We start from the raw sequence: 16885 nt of genomic DNA on the forward strand, positions 1-16885 counted from the left end.
TTGGTTAGAATATAGAAAGCATCCTTTAAGGGCTGGAGAGATGACTCAGTGGTTAATAGCACCATCTGCTCTTCCAGAGGTCCTGAGTTCAATTCCCAGCAGCCACATGGTAGCTTACAACCATCTGTAATGGTATCTTCTGTGTCTCAAGAAAGCAACAGTGTACTCACATACTTCAAATAAATAAATCTTTTTTTAAAAGAAAAAGGTAACATTTCTAATTCCAAGGGTAAATCCACCCTCTAAATGGGCATTTTTATGTGTTCAACTATGAATACCAAGGAAAATAAATGTTTTTCCTTGTTTTATAGCTGAACACTAAAACTTTAACAGAAAAAAATATTTTTTTAATTCCCATTGATATCAATTTTATCTTCTTTCCATTTCTCTTTTTTCCCTAGATTACACTCTAATCAACAGCCACGTCAAATTTAACATATCACAGTTAATGCAATTGAACCCGAAAACTGTTTCCCTAAAGATGTTTCCTCGCTTTACGTTCCTCTGGGTGTTCCATCCCCAAGAATAAACTCATCTCCAACCTTTAAATCAAATTTCTGATGAATAGATGGAGTTATTCTCTTATGCAATGTGTCTACATCAACAGCATCCCCTTAACAATAAAATATGGTTGTATATTATACTTTATTTATTCACACCTGACAGAATTCTGATCACTTGAATTTCTTTAGAAGAAAATTCAATCTACAGAAACAGCCCAATTATTTTAAATCTTATCATGTAATGTCAAGAGAATCAAATGAAAAATTCCATCAGTACCAAACCATCTCACCAAAGAATGAATATTTATTACATTTCCATATTTCCTGCCTTCTCTCTGTTTACATAAAGTGGTGGTGCCAAGACTCATCTCAGGATTATTAGCCTGCAATACAATGATGGGCCTAATTGCCTTGCAAACCAGGACACCAATAAATGGAGTCTTCAAGCAATCAATTTTATTGGGGGGGAGGTGGGGCTTGCTAACCTCTTTCTGCATACATGCACCTTGCCTGCCTAGAAAATAAACTCAGCCTTCCTATTTTTCAGTCTCATTAATCAGTTCTCAAGCAAGAATGCACCCTTAACAACCCCAAGTTCATCAAAGTCCATTTAAATTCTAGATTCCAGGACTAGTTTCAGTAGAGGGGGCGAGGGGGAGGAGACCACAGAGACAGTCCCACCTTCTCCCACCTTTCCTTTGAAAGTGGATCCCCCTCCAGCCCCCAACTTTCCCTTTCTGACATAGGAACTGCCAGACTCCCCACTCTCCTTTAATTGTTCCTTGAATGGTTCTCTTAACTTTACCCTTGGAGCTGCCATTCGCAGACAATTCCACCATAAAACAAAAGGGTCAAATTGACAGCGTTAAGATAGCCTCTAGCAGAATCTTAATGTACCTCCTCTGTCCCCTGTGAAGACCCTTCTAACGGCCTGGTTATTGTTGTCTGTCACCAAAGCAGCCAGTGTAAATGTTCTAACCCCTAAACCTCTGGTGTGTCTTAGTGGACACCTCAATCCTTCCTTTCCTAAATAAACCAACCCACTCCATCCCCTCTGCCACCTCACCAAGGGTAACCAGCTCATCACAGACATTTCTTCTGCAAAACTGGCAGAGAGACATTTTCTTTATGATACCATCCCCTAACCTGCCAGAATTCTTTCAGTTGAGTCCTGCTGAGTAGTAGTACCCTCTACCTCCAACTTCCGCTCACGGGAGCCACCTTGCTCCCTCCAGAGACTCTAAACTCATCCTAAATCCTTTCCCACACTGAGCCCTCATCCCCAATTTCAATCCCTGTCTTCCTATTTGGGGCCCAACTTGTAATTCACTCCCTCATGTCAGCTTACCTCATCCATCTCCTGTAGTTGGAAGTCTCATCACTGCCAGCCCAAATTCAAACCTCCAACAACAGCCTACCTCAAGAAAACCCCAAACAAATTCTGCCTCTTCTGTTCTCTCCAAGCCCAAGCTATTTCCGTAAGTATTCACAAATTCCACCATCCCCAGAAGACAACAGCCCATTTCAAGCTCGGGTCTCAACCTATGCCAAACCCCTCACCCCCAGCTCCTACCATCTCCATCTTCCTTCCCCAGGTCCACCCCAAGTCCCACCTTCCAAAATTAGCACTCCCCAGAGTCCCATGCAACGTTTATATCCCACTGGCATTGAAACAGTCTCCTTAGCCCCCACCCTGCTCTGATCCCAAGCTGTCAAGTGCTTCAGGCCAACCCCAAATCATCACCTTCATTCAGTCCCCTCCCCCATTAAAAGACATCCCACTCCAATCTCACCTTCCACCTCGCCCCAAGACAATCCCTAATTCCACCTCGATACCCCACACACCCCACGCTCCTATCCCAGACCTGGTTATCCCTCCATGTAAAGTCTTACCCCCTCGCCCCCCTCCGCTACCCTCCCCTGACCTGCTGGTGTCCCACCCTCACCCCACCCCCAGCCCGCGTACAGACAAGTCTTCCCCCACCAGCCCGCCGTTCCATCGCCACCTCGGTCCCCTCCCCCCAGCCGGCGCGGGGGCCCTACAGCCCCCACCCTCGTTCTCCGGGCGCCACCAGCCCAGGCTCCACGGGAGCGGGCCGGGGGGCGGGGGGGTCTCCTCACCGGCGAGCTGCTGCAGACGAAAACTGCGGCGGCGGCAGCTGAAGCGGCGATGCCCTTGTCTTCTCTGGAGGCTACAGCGGCGACGCTCTCGTTCCCTCGTCCGTGTCCAGTAGGGAGGTGGATGGCGCGCAGGGACGGGAGCCTCCTCCTCCTTCTCCTCAGCTACTCGGATCTGAATCCTCTGCAGTAGCCGCGGAGAAACCCGACAGTGGGGGAAGGGGACGCTCGGCTGCAGGCAAGATAGGAGGAGGCGGAGGGAGGGGGCGGGGGACCGCTGAGAAGGGCGGGGGAGGAGGAGTCGGCGCTGTCCCGACACGTCCCACAGCCTCAGAGCTCTTGGACTTCAACTCCCGGCATGCTCTGCCGCGGCCCTACGCGGCCTGGATCTCCCAACCCTGCGCCGGTCCTGGACCGCACCCTCTTGGGTCACAGACAATGGAATGAAGCCGACTCCCACGGGCTTTTGTAAACTCAAAGGCCTCTTGAGAGGGAAGTTGGATATTTCCGCAGCCTCATCTCCATAAAGCCAAACTCTCTGCGTCTCCAGCCTACACACGCACCCTCTTCCGCCCGAGGGACTACACCTCCCAGCATGCCGCACACAGTTTCTCATTCTCTCCTTCCGGACCCCTCTCAGACCCGGTACTACAGTTCCCAGGAGTGTAGTCCTTGAGAAATGCTGGGACATGCAGTTCTCAGTCCTTCCTCCATGTTAAGAAAAAAGAAGTGAAAGGGAGAAAAAGGGGAAGGACTATTCCAACCCACTGAACTTGGGCCTAGATTGGCTACATCACCTGTGATTGTGTACTCTCCTCGCCATCTCCGTTGTCACTGTCTCGCCAGAACTAATGCAGCAGCTGCTTCACTGGCATCCCTGAAAATCCGAGGACGATTCTGCAACTTGAATCCTCATGTAAAAAGCACATTTGTTTACATTTACATTACTTATTAGTATTTAATTCGCAAAGATGTTTGAAATTTTAGAAAACAATGCCCACAGTTATTATAGGAGGTTGTTGAATATGAGTTGAGGAAGATGTAGATATTCATCAAAGGGGCTGATTTAATAAATAGTGATGCGTACATTCAACGTAATGCTAAGCAGCCATTTAAAATGATAGTAAATATCTTTAGACATGAAAGGCTTTTCACAATTTCTTGTCAGAGGGGCAAACTGATTGCAAAAACAGCAAGATTAAACAGGTTCGATTTATTTGAAGTTCGAGGATATAAAAGCATAAGAATTTCAGGGAAGAGATTCTAGAAATGTTATCAGTGATTATCTTTGAGAAAGGATTGTTAGGTTTCAAGATCCTCTTATCTTTATACTGACTGAATTGTTTAAGGAAGCACACACCGTTTTTTAAAACATGAAAGGCTATTTCACACACACACACACATATTCCAAATACAACAGCCTCTTTTTTTCCCACCTAGAAACTTTCCTTGGGTCTTCATTGCCTGAACGGTGTTTCAGGACTGTGTGTCTACCTTTCTGTAAACTAAGTCAAGCCCGCTATTAAAACAATGGTGGTTGTGTACTCTATCAGTTACTTCTCTGGTTGTTGAGACAAAATACCTGACAAGAGCAACTTAAGGAAAAAAGGAAGGATTTATTGTGACTTACAGTTGCATCTTAGGGAAGATAAGTGTCAGGTCAGAAACTCAGCACAAATAGCCATCTGTGGTGCCTGGCTATTTGCACACCAAAGAGCAGGCTGGCCTCCGTGCTCCCCTTTGTGCTCCCTCTCTCGGTTTCACAGGCCTGTTACAGACTCCATGCTGGCATCCTGGCTCTTCTCACCCCACCCACTACCCTAAATTCCTTCAGTTTATGGGCTTCTCCCCACCTCAGCTTCTCATTTTTCTATAACCCTAATAGTTCAGCTCTCTTGCCCCCTTTCTCTCTCCCCTCTTTTTTGGTAGACCCTTTTTCTTTCTTTCCCTGCCCCATCTCATGGCCAAGTCCTTCTCCTGGCCATGTGCCGTCTACCACTCTTCTTTCCACTCTGGACTCTGCCAGATGCCTTTAGCTGAACTCTCCCTCATCCCTACAATAAAAGGCTTCCTCTTAACCATGCACCAAATGATCATGCCATCAGTTTATGCGGTACAGCAGCAGGAGCAGGTCATGTGAGAGGGAGATACTTGTTCTCAAAAAGCACCTTCTCCCTTTTATTCAGTCTAAGAACCCCATTCCATGTACTGCCCATATTTGGGGTGAGTCTTCACACCTCAGTTAGCCTAATCTAGATAATCCCTCCAACACACAGAGAGATTTGTTTTTCCATAGTAATTCTAAATCCCATCAAACTGACAAATTAACCATCACAATTATAATTTATTAAAGAACATAAAGTAAGCAAGGAATTCTCAGTTTCTCTTCTCAAATTATCTCTTTTGGGGACTTTCTCCCTCTGCTCCGGACAAAGTTTCACATAGCCCCAGTTGGACTGGAACTGGCTATAGCCAACACTGGATGTGAAAGCGCGGTCCGCCTCCCTTTCCTCTCCAGGCATGCACCATGTACCCAGCTTTCTCTTCCTTCCTACTCATTCTCAAAACCAGAGTTATACCTTCCACAGAGCATGCTTTAGACAAACTGATTTTCCTTATATCTTAATTCTTATCTTGGTGGTTTCTAATCTGAGGGCCAGATTATTGTGTTCAGGGTAAGTGAAGATAGGGGAAGAGAATTATAATAAAGGCTCTGTAACATTCTACCTCACAAACCATAGGGTACCTAAAAAAAAAATTTTAAGTCAGGTGGTTAGTGGTGCATGCTTTTAATCCCAGCACTTGGTAGGCAGAAGCAGGCAGAAACAGGCAGAAGCAGGCAGGTCTCGGAGTTAAATGATAGCCTGGTCTACAGAGTTTCAGGACCCTTGTTTTTTTGTTTTTTGGTTTTTGGTTTTTTGGGTTTTTTTTTTTTTTTTTCAAGCAGGGCTGGAGAGATGGCTTAATAGTTAAAGGTACTAGTTAGGCAAGCCTGACACCCAGGTGTAATTCCCAGAACCTACCACATAAAAAGCCTGTGTGGAGGTGAGCATGGTCCTCGCACAGCAAGATGGGAGGCAGAGATGGGAAATCACCCAGAAGCTCCCGAGCCCACAGGCCTAGAGTACAGAGCACCATAGCAGAGCCTAGGGAGGCCTCGCTGCGGGAAGGTGGGTGGGGGGATACTCCCCAGCCTTTGGGGGTGGGGTGGGGGTAATCTGGTTTTTTAGTTTTGTTCTTTGCGACGATGGACATCAAACTTAGGGCCTCATATAAACTAATTCTACTGAGCTACAACTGCCCTAAGTTTTTAAATTGAATTATCTTCAGAATAGACCCTTTTCCATTATTCCAATTATAAGGAAAGTTTTCCACATTATTTTTAGGCCAGGAGAGATAGATTCTTTTCTCTAGTGCCAGATTTTGTGGCACACACCTGTAACATCAGGACCCAGGAGGCTGTGTCAGAAAAGTTGAGAATTCATTGCCAGGCTATAGAAAAAGACATCATCTCAAAGAAGAAAATATAAAATAAAATAAGAGCCAGAAGCAGTGGCACATGCTGATGGTCCCAGGCAAATGAGCCAGAGTCCAGGGTCAGCTCCCATGACATAGCAGGGTTCAGGCCAGCCTGGGCTACATGGACCCTGTGTCAAAAGAAAAAGAGAAGCAATTTTTCTTTCTTTCTGTTTTTAACTTTTTTTTGCCTGTGAGTGTTCTTGCCTGAATGTGTATGTGCACCACGTGTGTGTCAGAAGAAGGCGTTAGACCCCCGGAAGCTGGCGTCACCGACAGCTGTGAGCTACTGTGATGTTCTGGAGATGGAACCCAGGTCCTCTAGAGAGCAACCAATGCTCTCAATCTCTGAGCCATCACTGCATCCCCAAGCTTTTCTTTTTTCTATTTTATAAAACAAATAAGGCAAAACATGGTGGCACCCTTTAATCCTGGCATTCAAGAGGCAGAGGACTCAGATACCCGAGTCTGAGGCCAGCCTGGTCTACAGAGCCAGTTCCAAGACAGAGCTACACAGAGAATCCCTACTTTAAAAAACAAAAGAAAGTAGATAAGCAGATTCCTCATACACCTCACACAGCAATTTTCTCTTTATTGATTTTCATTGATTATTCTTTCGGTCATTATAGGCCTTTGTTAGTAATTATTTCCGTCAAGGCTACCTTTTCTTTGTACAATTTTGGCCACTGTTGGATTTTATTTTGTGCTTGATTATTTCTACTGAAAGGACTTTCCCGGGGGCAGCTTTGCCTTATTCAGGGTTGTTGACAGAGGCGGAGTCACTCACTCTGCTTTTCCATCCACAGTAAATTGTTCCACGTGTGCCTTTAACTGCTGTTGCTTTTATTTTTCTGTTGATTTTTATCTACCATATGGAATTCACTCTACAGTTCCATGGAAACAAACTCAAGAGTCACGACGACCCTGTTCAAACACTCTCCTTTGCCAGTCACTATCTGATTAATTTGCTCATTCCCGCTAATGCTGATGGGCTTTTTGCACTTATCTCGAAAAACATCTCTGGAAGCGTTGGTACCGGTGCGAGATTTGCTTGTAGCACTGCTCTGGGGCCCTATGGACCGTAGCTTGGCTGAGGGGTGTTTACCTCTCATGCTCAAGGCCCTGAATTTGATCCCCAGCACCAAAATTAAAAAAAAAAAAGTCTCTGAGGTCAGGCATGGTGGTGCTGCTCGCTCGCTCGCCCAGGAGGAGGAGTCAAGAAGACTAGGAGTCCAAAGGCCAACCTCAGCTGCAGGGGGAGCTTGAGGCCTGCATGAGCTGCACAAACCCTATGTTAACAATAATAGTAACAGTAATTTACTCTGGAAGCATAATAAACTGGACATTAAAGATTACATGAGAGGAACTGAACTAATCTTTATTAATGAGTCAAAGGCTGTATTAGTGGCTAAAACATTTTTTGTTTTGTTTTGTATAGCCCTGACTGTTCTGGAACTCATTCTGTAGACCAGGCTGGCCTTGTAAATCTATTATTTTATTAAATCCTTCAACCTGTGCTCCCTCAGATATGCCTTTTTTCTTTCTTAGTTTCTTTCTTTCCTTTTTCTTCTTGGTTTTTTGAGCTAGGGTTTCTCTGTATAGACTTGGCTATCCTATAACTCATTCTGTAAACCAGGCTGACCTCAAACTCACAGAGATCTGCTTGCCTCTCCCTCCTGAGTGCTGGAATAAAAAGTGTGCACCACCACTGCCCGGCTTCAGTGGTGCCTTTTGAAAAATAAATTGTGTGTGTGTATGTATGTGTGTGAGAGACAGAGACAGAGACAGAATGTGCACATGAAGTGTGAGTCCCCAGGGAGGCCAGAAGAAGGAGCCCAAGGTCCCCTAAACTGGGATTACAGGTAACTGTGAACTACCTTTCATCTGTACTGAGAACTGAACTCTGGTCCTCAGAAAAACCAGTAAATGCTCTTAGTCACTGAGCCCTCTCTCCAGTCCCTCACATACCCATTTTATAGTAGAGGAAATTGAGGCCCAAAGCAATAAAGAGATTGGCTGAGTTGCAATTAAAACCGTACCAGATTTAATACTCAGCTAGTGCAGTCTGGCTGATTATAACTTCCAAAATTATCTCATTTTGCTTATAAATTTTTGCAGTAGTCTTTTTGGAGATGTAAACATAGATTTTTAGGGTTTTAAAGAAGCTAACCAAGAGAAAAGCCATGATATAAAAAAAAAATCTCTGAAAGAACTTCTGGTGACTTAATAGAGACAAAAGCATGAAACTATTTTATGAATGACCCAACACTGGGCAATTGGAAAACTGCCATTCATGTTGGAGGCTGTGACATGAACCTGCTGTGCCAGCTTGCCAGAGTGTTAGGAAGTAAATAACACACCGCTGACATTCAATACGTGAGTGGCAAATACCCATTCTAACCTTTCACTCCAACAGTCAAAGGTACAGGAATAAGCTGCATCCTATCCATCCTTCCGGGCCTAGGCGAGGTATCAGCAAGCCTCTCCTCACCTGCTGGGTTGGGAATCTGCTCTGGGCTTCTGCAGCTGGCTCCCACACTTCACCATTCACCCTCCTTCCTCAATGACAAGGCCCAAGGGCATCTGATTCATCCCTGTGACCCAGAGCTCCAGCTAACTTACCGGCTTAATCAAGGCTACTTACAAGTTAGGAGTTCAATAAATGGTGGATGAATTAATGAATCAGTCAATCAGTTAACATGACCAGTACATATATTATATGGGTAACCAATTCAAATGCAAAGAAAAATATACATTAACTGAAGTGAAAGGCAAAGGCAAAAGACAAGTGTCAATTCTGGAAGTCATCATAGCAAGGGACACTCCCATACTGTGAGGGCAGCATGAGGAAGAACTTTGACGTAGTAGGCTCAGTTCTTCCTCGGGCTACTTCCAAGCTACATGACCTCTGACTTTTATCAAGTTGCTTCCCGCCTACATATGTTTTCCCATCCACAAATGTGGTCAACCCAGCAAACTCCCCTCCTCCAAAGCAGAAGAAAGGTAACCAACATAACAGGTGCCGTGCACAGAACGGATTGCTGCCAGAGTAAGGATTGTCACTGACAAGGCCGGACTTGGAGGAAGTGATTGGAGTTGAAGTCTAGCAGAATCTTTCATAAAAAGCTGCCCAAATAAACAAACTTTAAACAAATAAAAAGTAGAACCTGCGCTGGAGAGGTGGCTCAGTGGTCAAGAGCACAGGCTGTTCTTGCAGAGGACCTGGGTTTAGTTCCCAGCACTCACATAGCAGCTTGCTACTGTCCCTAGCTCCAGTTCCAAAGGATTCAGCAGGACCCTCTTCCGGCCTCTCTGAACACCAGGCACCAGGCACACACACACACACACACACACACACACACACAAAGTGAACATTCATACATGCAGGCAAAATACTCATACACATGAAATAAAAATACATTTAAAAGAAAGAAAAGAAGGAAGGAAGGAAGGAGGAAATAAACAAAAGTCGGGCCGATAAGATGGCTCGGCAGGAGAAGGCCAAGTCTGCCAGTGAGTGTAATCCCCAGGAACTCATATGGTAGGGGGAGAGAACCGACTCCTGAAATTTGTCCTCTGACCAACAGACACACACACACACACACACACACACACAGAGTGTATTCAAGTGGACACTGCACAAATATTCCAATCGCAACTGTTTGAATTGTGTCCCTTCAAAACAAATAAATGTCCACGTCCACATCTTAACCCTTAGGAATGTAACCTTATTTGGAAGAAGGCTCTATGCAGATGGGATTAAGTAAGAATTTTTGAAATGAGATCATCCTGGATTTAGGTGGTCTCTAAATCTAATAACTTCATAAGTGAAAGTTCTGGAGCTGGAGAGATGGCTCATTGGTTAAGAGCACTGACTGCTTTTCCAGAGGTCCTGAGTTTAATTCCCAGCAACCACATGGTGGCTCACAACCATCTGTAATGGGATCTGATGCCCTCTTCTGAGAACAGCTACAGAGTACTCATATACATAAAAGAAGTAATTCTTGAGAGAGAGAGAGAGAGAAAGAGGGAGGGGGAGTTCTGTTTGTTTGTTTGGTTGTTTTGTTTTGTGTTTTGTTTTTTGTTTTTTGTTTTTTGTTTTCCAGTATTAGGGCTTGAATCGAGGGCCTTTTACATGTTAGACAAATTTTCTACCTCTGGACTCAGTGCAAGCTTGAGTTATATTGGGGATGACTTGGTGGTACACAGCTGTAACCCTAGCATCCAGAGGCTGAATAAGAAGGGGAGAAAGAAGCCAGGCAGTGGTGGTGCACGCCTGTAATCCCAGCATTTGGGAGGCAGAGGCAGACAGATTTCTGAGTTCGAGGCCAGCCTGGTCTACAGAGTGAGTTCCAGGACAGCCAGGGCTACACAGAGAAACCTGTCTCGAAAAAACCAAATCCAAAAAACCAAAAAAATAAATAAATAAATAAAGGGGGGTAGAGAAAGGTCCAGGCCAACCTGGGCTATATAGGAAGACCCCCTCTTCAAAGAGGGAGGGAGGGAGAGTAAGTTCTAGGCTAGCCAACAGTACAGACTGAGACATTGTCTCAGAAAATAAAAAAAATAAATAAGTGTGAGTTTGGGGTATGGGTACTGAGAGATGGTTCAATAGTTAAATGCAATATCTGTTCTTCCTGAAAACCTGTGTTTAATGCTCTGCGTCCACATGGTGACTCACAACCATCTATAACTCCAGAATTCAGACTCCCTCTTCTGGCCTCCACGGGTGTCAGACACAAGTGGTGCACAGACCTATGCAGCCAAAATACCCATGCACATAAAAAAAAAAATTAAAGTGATAAAAGAACATAAAACTGTTTTTAATTTCTCCAGATAAATTCAAAGAAGTCTGTTTTGGAAAATGTTCATTAGGTCCATTATTTAGAGAAGAAATCACCTTTAATTTTTAGTAATTTTTAAGTAAATTTTTTAATTTTTTCAGTTCTGTCTACCACAGAATTATAGCAGTCCCTGTGGCAGACACCCATAGAAAGATTAGAGCTTTTATACACACTAAAGTCAGTGCAGATGTAAAGTGATGTTCAGTGAAACGCCTTCCTTCACGGTTAGACATCTATTGGCTTGCACTATCCAAATCATTAACAAGAAGCAGTACGGTGCCTCATGAAAGAGCTGTAGTGTGTGTCCTTGTTTATTACAGCACATATCAATGTCACATGGAGAAGGTTAGTAGGTCCCAGGAGCAAGAGGAAGTGTGGCCCAGGACACACCAAGCTCTCAGCGCAAAGGAGCTTCATTTGCCACAGAGGACAAAGGGCAGGGAATAAGGGACAAAGAAAGGGAGACAGAAGACTAGGGAAAGGGGGAAAGGAAGAAGGGATATGGGGAAGACGGATTTGCCTGGAGGAACAAAGAACTGCCTCTGGCTAGAAAGGAGCCAACAGCTGGCAGTTTATAAAGGGAGAGGAGAGGGTGGGCAAAACCTGTCAGGGCCATGCTCATGCCTGCTAGAACCTGTCAGGGAGGGTGTATATCATCAGATATGTTACATGCATAAAGGAAAATGTCACTGCTGCAGTTAGCACACACACGCAAAATAGACTGGGCACAATAGTTGTGGTGACTCACCAGAATTCAGGAGGCTGAATCAGGAGAATTGTGGGTCTACTGGTTCAGTATGCTAGCACACATGGTCTACAGCTGGGAGAGACCACTGATACAATTTTTCTCTCCCAGTAGCTTGCATTAACACTTTCTGGCTCTGTGACTGCTATTAAACCATTTAAAATGTTTGTGCAGATACATAAATAAATGGTGTGACAGAGGGAGGGGCATCTCACTAGCCCAAACTGGCCTCCAACGTGAAACCTCCCTGCTTTAGGCATGTGCTGCCAAACTTGCCAGTTTAAAATGTATACTTTTTATATGTGGGACACAACTGTCCCACACCTTTGATTTCACAACTCGGGAAACAGAGGCAGGCAGATCTCTGAGGTCAATGCTAGCCTGGTCTACAGAGTGAGGTCTACAGAGGTGGTCTGTCTCAAAATAAACAAATAAAAAGTGTAGTTTTTAGCAGGACATAGTAGCACATGCCTTTAAGGCAAAATCATGTAGATCTCTGTTCAAGGCCACCCTCTGGCCTACTTAATGAGTTCGAGGACAGACCCGGATACAGTGAGACTTTGTCACAACAAGCAAATATATACTTTTATCAATGATTTTTCCCCCAGGGAGTGGGGGATATCATTTATCCTAGGCTGTCCTCCGATTCTCGATGTAGTCAAGAATGACCTCAAACTTCTGATCCTCCTGCTCTACCTTTTGTGTTCTGGGATTGCAAGCATGGGCTACAAGCTTGGTTCATGTGGAGTTGGGGATCAAACCCAGGAACCTTGCATGCTGGCCAGAGTGCCGCTAATTGAGCTACCTGTCCAGCTTGTTTTGTTATTGTTATTACTTTATGGTTTACTGGGGGACATGCAGAGGCTGGGGACAACTTTGGATACTTAACCCTCTCCACCTTTCTGTGTGCTTCAGGGATTGAATTTAGCGAGGCTTTTACAATAGTGTTTCTACCCCAAGCCATCTCATCGGCCTCTGGGTTTTATTCCAATTTTTTTTATTGTATATGGGTGCTTTGCCTGCATGTGTGTCTGTATACCACACTAGTATCTGTATGCATGGTATACAGACTGGTGGCCACAGAGGCCAGAAGAGCACATCAGATCCTCTGCAACAGGAGTTTCAGATAGTTCTGAGCTGTCATGTGGGTGCTGAGAATCAAACCTGGGTCCTTTGGAAAAGCCGCCAATGTTCTTTTTTTTTAAATTTTTTATTTTATTTTATTTTTTTTGGTTTGGTTTTTTCGAGACGGCGTTTCTCTGTGTGGTCCTTGCTATCCTGGAACTCACTCTGTAGACCAGGCTGGCCTCGAACTCAGAAATCCACCTGACTCTGCCTCCTAAGTGCTGAGATTACAGGCTTGCACCACCACCGCCCAGCTGGTCTTAACTCTTTATGTCAGTTCTTGCCTTGTCCTCTGAGACTGGTGACATATAGGGTTTTTTGGTGGTTCTCCTCCTTCCTTCCTTCCTTCCTTCCTTCCTTCCTTCCTTCCTTCCTTCCTTCTTTCTTCTTTCTTTCATCCTTTCTTTTATCCTTTCTTTCTTTCCTTTCTTTCTTTCCTTTCTTTCTTTCTTCCTTCCTTTCTTTCTTCCTTCCTTTCTTTCTTTCTTTCTTTCTTTCTTTCTTTCTTTCTTTCTTTCTTTCTTTCTTTCTTTCTTTCTTTCTTTCTTTCTTTCTTTGGGACAGGTTCTTCTTTTGGCTGAAGTTGGCCAGAGCCCAAGGTTAGTCAGATAATTCTATTGTTGCAATAGATAAAAAAAAATGTGTACTTGCATACCGGATGGCCTCAAACACTATCCTCCTGCTTCAGCCCTGAGTGCTGGGATTAAAGGTATGCATCACCATACCTAACAGCAATTTTTAAATTAAAATGTGTACCACATTTATTTAATCGAGGGGGATAAAAGTGCCACCGTACACATGTGGGTCAGAGGACAACTTGCCAAACTTGACCTCTCCCTCCATCTTAATATGGTCCCAGGTCACTTTGGCCACTGAGACATCTTCCTAGACCCCAGTTTTCAATCACACTTGCATATCTATTTCATGTGGGGGTTGCATACACACCGCTGTTCACAGGTCAGAGATGTCAGAGAACAACTTTTTGAAAGAAATTTATTTATTTTTATTTTATGTGTATTGGTGCTTTGCCTGCATGTATGTCTGTGTGAGGGTGTGGAAGTCCTTGAAACAGTTACAGGCAGATATGAGCAGCCATGTGGGTCCTGGGAATTGAACCCAAATCCTCTGGAAGAGCAGCCAGTGCCTTTAACTACTGAGTCATCTCCCCAGCTCCCAGAGAACCACTTTTGAGAGTCAGTTTTCTCCTTGGATTTTAGGATCAAATGTGGGTAGTTAGGCTTGGCAGAAACTAACTTTACCAGCTGAATTATCTTACCTGCCATGTAAATACACACACACACACACACACACACATATGTATATGTATATATATATATATATATATATATATATATATATATATATAGTCCCTGAGTTCAGTCCCTAGTACTGCTGAATTGAATGAATGAATGAGTGAATGAATGAGTGAATTGGCAGACAAGGCCAGTAATTGATTCAATGATTAAAATCTATGGTAGAATTGTGTGTGTGTGTGTGTGTTTTAAATTCTTATGTATAAGTATACATGTACTTGAGTGTGTATGTATGTCAATTAAGTATGTGCAGGAAGAATGGCAAACACCCCTATACACCTGAGCTATGCTTCCAGCCTGGCCCAAACCTGATTAGTGTTTATTAGCAAATCAAATGAGAACTGATTACCAGTGTATTGCCATAATTTCATGATGCCAAGGAGTACAGACTGTATCTTGGGGTACCTGCAACAACTGAGATGTGCAGTTGAAGAAATCCAACCTGTGATGTGCTCTGAAAACGGAGCCACAAGTACCACATACAACTCACTTCCTCTCGCTCTGTGACCTGCACTCAAGATGGAAGCAGATGTTAAATGTTTACTGTGTAGGCCAGTAAATATAAAAATGCCTCATTCCTGCTTGTGACCACGGACAGAGAAACAGGTTTCATCTTACACGGACTCTCGAGAAGGTGCCAGGGTCCCTGACAGGAGAATGTGAAAGGGGAGGACAGAGGCCAGGAACTTGTCACTGTGACAGTCACTTAAAAACAGTTTTCACAGCCGGGCATGGTGGCGCACGCCTGTGATCCCAGCACTCTGGCCAGCCTGGTCTACAGAGTGAGTTCCAGGACAGCCAGGGCTACACAGAAACCCTGTCTCGAAAAAATCAAATAAAAAAAATTTTTTTCACGTGCACTTATTTATTTATTGGGGAGGGGCCAGGCACATGTGGGAATCAGAGGACAACCTGCAGACTCTCCGAGTTGGTTCTCTCCCTCCACCACGTGAGTTCATGTGATCAAACCCCAGTCCTCAGACTCTGCACAAGGTGCTTTGACCACTGCGCCACCTCACTGGCCCTTGCTTGCTTGCTTGTTTTCATTCTCCCTCTCTCTCTCTCCTTCCTTTTTTTCTTTCCTTCTCTCTAAACGAAATAAGCCCTGGAGAGTAAGCAGGAGGCCCTGGGGGGTGGGTGGGAGGGGGGAATTGGATGCAGTGTGGACAAGATCCAGGGAAGAACGAGTTGTCTCTGAAGGGAGCAAACCAGAAGCTTCGCAGGAAGCCCGCCCTAGTGAGCTGACCACACAGTGAAGGCAGCACTGAAACAAGACAGCTTCCGAGACAGAATGTCTGAAGCCTGGACACTCACGAGGGCCAAGGCTCTGTGCAAACACCATGGCGTACTGTGTATGCTGTCTCTGCTGTAGTCAAAGAACCCTGGTAGATAGGCAAGTTCTGGGAAAACAAAGACAACTGCATCCTCACAAGTCAGCTCTGAAAATTCCTGATGGTTTTCAAGAGCATTTCATCTTTAGATTTAGTTGGTTGGTTGGTTGGTTGGTTGGTTGGTTGGTTGGTTGGTTGGTTAATTAGTTAGTGTGTGTATATGGCGTGTGTGCTTTCAACAGGGGACATATGTGACATTGTCTTTCTTTCAAAGATGTCGCTATCCATTGATGACTCCTTCCATCTAGAACTTAGTAAACATTTCAATGGTGATATTATGGTTCTAACACATGGGTGACTGGAAGCTTTTTGCAATGTGACAAATAAAGCTGATATACACATTCATGTGTAGAGTCTCTCTGTGTAGTCATAACTGTTCTGGAACTGGCTCTGTAGACCAGGCTGACCTTGAATTCATAGATATCCACCTACTTCTGCCTCCTGAGTGTTGGTATTACATGCCCAGTTTTGGTTCTTAAACTTTTATCTGCTCCAATACCTACCTGTGTAACTTTGCTTTGAATGGTTGTCCTTTCTCCATATGTCCTTAATTTTATTTGTGTGCCTGTACACTGTATGCGCAGTGTGTGACTGTAGGTATACATGTGCCCGAGCACAAAGTCAGATGACAGCCATAGGTGTTGGTCCCCATCTTCCACCTTGTTTGAGATAGAATCACTCTCTAGTTTTCTGCTGTGTGTGCCAAACCAGCTAGCCCAAGAATGTCCAGGGATTCTTCCATGTCTGCCCCCCATCTTTTCCCCATGAGAGTACTAGAATTAGTACTAGAGGCTCACGTGGCTAGCATTTATGTGGGCTCTGGGGGTTCAAACTCCCATCCTCATGCTTGCTCTGCAGTTTTACCCATTAAGCCAGCTCTCCAGTCTTCTATTTTGAGAAAGTTCATAGGTAATTACCCTTTGCAGGCAATCCAGATTCTAAGGGGTATAAGAAATTTGTGCTTAGGCCCAGCGGCAACGGCGGCAGCAGCAGCAGCACATGCCTGTAGTTCCAGCACTTGGGAGGCAGAGGCAGACAGATCTCTTCTGAGCTGTGGCCAGCCTGATCTAGAGTGATTTCCAGAACAGCTTGGGTTACACAGAGAAACCCTGTCTTAAACAAACTAACAAACAACCCTCTCACCCTCAAAAAAGAAAGAAAGAAAGAAAGAAAGAAAGAAAGAAAGAAAGAAAGAAAGAAAGAAAGAAAGAAAGAAAGAAAAAGAAGGTGGAATGAAGAGAGGGGAGGGAGAGAGGAAAAATGCATACTTTTAGACTAAATTCATCCAGCTCTGAGGTTTTCTCCTAAACTCGAAACCTGTATCTGCCCT

General features: G+C 44.5%; 1 protein-coding gene across 2 annotated transcripts in view; it reads right to left on the reverse strand.

Annotated features, from left to right (window-relative positions):
• The window catches only part of Fam168a (family with sequence similarity 168 member A), a 124676-nt gene extending 121781 nt beyond the window's left edge, over positions 1–2895 (reverse strand). The window contains exon 1 of one of the 2 annotated variants that reach the window (XM_052157480.1): positions 2625–2895. The gene's annotated coding sequence lies outside the window, so the exon portion shown is untranslated. The remainder of the gene's footprint in view (positions 1–2624) is intronic. The other variant, XM_052157499.1, reaches the window with a different exon arrangement.
• Between the last annotated feature and the right edge of the window lie 13990 nt (positions 2896–16885).

Source organism: Apodemus sylvaticus, chromosome 1 (genome assembly GCF_947179515.1).
Source record: "Apodemus sylvaticus chromosome 1, mApoSyl1.1, whole genome shotgun sequence".
Taxonomy (NCBI): domain Eukaryota; kingdom Metazoa; phylum Chordata; class Mammalia; order Rodentia; family Muridae; genus Apodemus; species Apodemus sylvaticus.